The 4,918-nt window shown below is 44.9% G+C and overlaps 1 long non-coding RNA gene across 4 annotated transcripts in view; it reads left to right on the top strand.

Moving 5' to 3' along the window:
• LOC122544632 overlaps positions 1-4,601 on the top strand; it is a 10,350-nt gene extending 5,749 nt beyond the window's left edge. For all 4 annotated transcript variants that reach the window (XR_006310369.1, XR_006310366.1, XR_006310368.1 and 1 more), the window contains one exon: positions 4,559-4,601. This is a non-coding gene — a long non-coding RNA (uncharacterized LOC122544632). The remainder of the gene's footprint in view (positions 1-4,558) is intronic.
• Positions 4,602-4,918: the final 317 nt, after the last annotated feature.

Here is a 4,918-nt window from a genome sequence, read left to right as displayed (position 1 = left end):
TATATGCTGCTTGTGTTGCCTTTATGCTCTCCCGGACTTCCCCTGTCAACCAGGGTTGTCTCATCCTCCCCTTAGTATTTTTCTTCTTCCTTGGGATGAATTTCTGCAATGTCTCCTGAATTAACCCAGAAACTCCTGCCATCGTTGATCCACTGTCTTCACTGGTTGGCTCTCCCTTCCAATCAACTCTGTCCAGCCCCACCCACATGTCTTTGTAGTTACCTTTAGCAAATTGTCATCCTGTTACCTCTGATTCAATCTTCTCCCTCTCAAGCTGCAGGGTGAACTCTATTATGTTATGGCCACTGCCTCCTAGGAGTTCCTTCACTTTGAGCTCCCTAATCAAGTCTCCCTCGTTACACCTTACTAAATCCAGAATCGCCTGTTCCTGAGTGTGCTCTTCCACAAACTGCTCCAAACAAAACATTTCTGAGATAATTCCACGTTTGCTTGAGAACCGCTACCAACCTGTTTTTCCCAGTCCACCTGCATATTGAAGTCCGCCATGATTATTGCAACAGTTCCTTACATGTTTTTATAATCTCCTGATGTATTTTCTCCCCCACATCCTGACAATGGCTAATGGCTTATACGCAAGTTCCTTCGGGGTCTTTTTCCCTTTGAGGGTCTTGATCTCTACACTATGGATTCTACACCTTCTGACTCTATTTCCCTTCTTGCTGTCAATTTAATTTTATTTCTTGCTAACAAGGCAACCCCTCTGACTCTGCCCATTGCCTTTTCAATAGCTTGGATAATTAGTTACCAGCCCTGAACCCCCTGCAGCCTTTTCTCTGATACCTACAACATTGTGAATGCCAAGTTCAGTCTGACCTACTAGCTGATTTTCCTTGTAATTAAATACACATGGACAACAGAACAAGTCCCTCAGCCCTGCGCTAATTGTCCCTCTTCTCATAGGTGTCCCCTTATCTGCTGTGCCTGAAGTTAGATTCCTGATCCTTTCCATACTTTCTGTCCCATTTCTTGTTGTGGAAACTTTAACCTGTGCTGAGCACTTCCCCATTTTGACTTTTCCATAATTTTCCACGCAGCTGAAAAACAACCCCTATTTTTTAGTTTAAAGTTCAATATAGAGGCCCTGGTTATGCCATACTCCAGGACTCTGACCCCAGCATCATTCACATGTAGCCTGTCCCATCGGAACAGTTCCATCTTTCCCCAGTACTGACTCCAATGTCCAGTGAATTCAAACCTCCCCTTTCTCCTACACCTGTCATTCAGCCCCACACATCTTACTGTTATAATCTTGCTGACGTTGTGGCTCGGGTAGTAATCCAGAGATTTTTTATTCTGTTTTTTAATTTATCCCTGAGCTGCACATATTCCTTCAGCAGAACTTCTTCCCTCCTTCTGTCTATATCGACAACTGGATCGTTCCTCTGCAGCCCAGATGACTATTGTGAAGCCAGGCAGGCAAATCTGCCTTCGGGACTCTCGATTCTGGCAACAGGGAAGAGTCTCTATTCCCCTGACTACACTGTTTCCGATTACACTTGCATTTCTCTTTTCTCCTTCCTCTTGAATCGCTCCCTTTCCCACAGTGCTGTGGTCAGATTGCTCATCCTCCCTACAGACCCCACTCCCATCCACAAAGGGAGCAAGAATCTCAAACCTGTTCAACAAGCTGATGGGCTGAGGCTCATTTAGCACCACCCTCTGGTTTCCTCTACCTGCCTCACTCATAGTCACACCCTTCTGTCCCTGACCACAGGTCAATTTAAGGTACTTAATTTAATTGCCTCCTGAAACAGAGCATCCAGGTAACTCCAATCCCTCCCTGGTGTGTGGAAGTGTTTGGAGCTCAGACGTCAGCTCAACAATCTGACCTGGAATCCCTCAAACAACACTTGTTATGGTTGTGGTAGCTATGAACCACTATGGGGTCCACCAGCTCTGACATCATGCAGTTACAACCATCCTTCCCCAGTACTGTCTCCAATCTCCAGTGAATTCAAACCTCCCCTTTCTCCTACACCAGTCGTTCAGCCCCACATATCTTACTGTTATAATCTTGCTGACGTTGTGGCTCAGGTAGTAATCCAGAGATTTTTTATTCTGTTTTTTAATTTATCCCTGAGCTGCACATATTCCTTCAGCAGAATGTCTTCCCTCCTTCTGTCTATATCGACAACTGGATCGTTCCTCTGCAGCCCAGATGACTATTGTGAAGCCAGGCACCAGGCAGGCAAATCTGCCTTCGGGACTCTCGGTTCTGGCAACAGGGAAGAGTCTCTATTCCCCTGACTACACTGTTTCCGATTACACTTGCATTTCTCTTTTCTCCTTCCTCTTGAATCGCTCCCTCTCCCACAGTGCTGTGGTCAGTTTGCTCATTCTCCCTACAGACCCCACTCTCATCCACAAAGGGAGCAAAAATCTCAAACCTGATCGACAAGCTGATGGGCTGAGGCTCATTTAGCACTACCCCCTGTTTCCTTCTGCCTGCCTCACTATAGTCACACCCTTCTGTCCCTGACCACTGATCGATTTAAGGTACTTAATTTAATTGCCTCCTGAAACAGAGCATCCAGGTAACTCCAGCCCCTCCCTGGTGTGTGGAAGTGTTCGGAGCTCAGACTTCAACTCAACAATCTGACCTGGAATCCCTCAACCAACACTTGTTATGGTTGTAGTAGCTATGAACCACTATGGGGTCCACCAGCTCTGACATCATGCAGTTACAACACCTCGCCTGGTCTGGCCCCCTCCATTTCAATGACTTGGTGCTTAATTTGATTTTTAAACATTTCATGCTGAAAGAACATCCACTGTTGTTAGGGAGATTAATTGACTATGTTCAAGAAGCCAAAATTAAGTAAGTGCAGATATCTTGAAAGATTGTGTGATTAGAGATTAGAGATGGGAATGATCGCTATCAGAGAAGGATTTGAAAAGAAGGACAAGAAATTTGTTAAAATGTTGCTTTTCCTCAATTTGTGACCTCTTCAGGTCAGTGAGCTCAGGGTGAGGAGAACAAAACCAAGTGTGAGCGAGTACATGGGCAGTGGGGTGTTGGATGAATTTAAGATTACAGGGAGATTGAAAGTGGGAGGTGGATCAGGAATGTGTTAGGGTCATTCAGTCTCGAGGTTGCAAAGGACTGGATGAGATTTTCAGCACCAGGAGCTGAGACTGTTGGAGTCAGGCCACGTTACTAAACTGGAAATAGCACGTCACGGTGAGGGTGTGGGTCTGTGGCTGAAAGCTGATCTCCAAGTGTGATGTTCCCTTAATGTTGGGAAGAGCCGGGTCCAGATAGTTACCTGAGGGGGTGATACAGTTGGATTTATGAAGTTTTGTAATAGGGACTGAGGCCTGCAGCTTTCAGTGAACAAAGGATCAGGAGTAGGCCTTTCAGCTGTTCCACTATTGAATGAATTCATGGCTGTTGCGTGGAGTTCAGCCTTTGGCCCATATCCCTGAATACCTTTGTTGAGCAAAAGTTTATCTGTCTCAGACTGAAAACTAACAACCTTTTCCACCCTTTTCATATTGAAGTCATTCCTCACATCTCTCTCGAACAGACTCTGCTCCCAAGTTCTTGATTAAGTTGGAGGCAATTTCTATTCATCCAGCATTGGATGTTGGGACGTTGTGCGAGTTGGAGGGATCTCCAAGGGAGTGCTGGTCACATACACATGCTCCCCGGTCCTTCATGGTGGTGGAAGTGGCTGGTTTGGGAGGTTGTGCTCAAGGTATGGTTGATAAACCTCCTCTCATTCTAGTCCTTCCAGAGCTGTGGCATATAATGTGGGAAAATATATGCATTTTGGCAGGAAGACAAAGAGAGGTGAACATTATTTAACGAGGGGAAAACCTCTGCAGCACAGAATTATGGGTCCTTCTGCTTGAAAGATGAAAAACTACCATCCAGGTTCAGTGGGTATTCAGGAAGGGAAATAGTCAGTTGGCTTTTATTTAAAGGGAATGGGGAGAAAAATGGAAGTTTTGCTAAAACTGTACAAGACACGAGTCAGATCACATTTGGAATCCTGTGAATGGCTTTTGTCCCTTGTTTTGGGAAAGGCAGTCCATAGAGTGTTCAGGAGACTGATCCTGGATATGGGAGGAATTTCTCAGGAGATGAGTTTGAGCAGACTGCTTCTATACTCATTGGAGTTCAGAAGACTGATACAAGATCTTATGGAAAGATTCTGAGGAGCTTGACATTGTAGATTCTGGGAGATTATTACTATTTATTTGAGAGTTGAGGACTTGAATACATAATCTCAGAGTAAGGAATCACCTATTAAAAACAGATGTAGAGGAATTCCTTCTCTTCAGGTACTGAATACTGCAGTGGCCTGTAAAGGCTGCTCTGTGTGTCCAAGGCTGAGATAAATAGATTTTCAATTAGTAAGGAATTCAAGGGTGCGGGCATAGGGCAGGAAAATCAAGCTGAAGGTTATTGGAGCAGCTCTGATCTCACTGAATGGTGACAGCAGACTTGCTGGGTTGAGTTGCATCTGATGGTTTTTAAACATTTTTTTTGGGTTCTCACTTGATTTCCTTTTGTTTTCAATGAATTTCACAGGGTATTGGAAGAAGATGATTTGCAATGAGGAGACTTAAAACCATGTGGGAGGTGCTTTAAAAACTCTGGGGCACTGATATCCCAACAACATCCTCACTGTGACGAGAGACCCTTCATGTGCTCTCACTGTGGGTGTGGGTACAAGCCATCGTCCAACCTCCTTAAACAGCAGCAGATCCACACTGGGGAGAGACCATTCACCTGCTCATACGACAGGAAAGGATTGTCTCATAAATCCAACCTGTTAAAACTCCAGCGATCTCTCAGAAGTTCGAGGCTGTTCTGCTGTACTGACTGTGGGAAGAGATTCATTGTGAAATCCAAGCTGCTGAAACACTAGCGTATTCATGAGAAATGACA

This window comes from Chiloscyllium plagiosum, chromosome 50 (genome assembly GCF_004010195.1).
Source record: "Chiloscyllium plagiosum isolate BGI_BamShark_2017 chromosome 50, ASM401019v2, whole genome shotgun sequence".
NCBI lineage: Eukaryota > Metazoa > Chordata > Chondrichthyes > Orectolobiformes > Hemiscylliidae > Chiloscyllium > Chiloscyllium plagiosum.
This window is presented reverse-complemented; position numbering and strand designations above follow the sequence as displayed.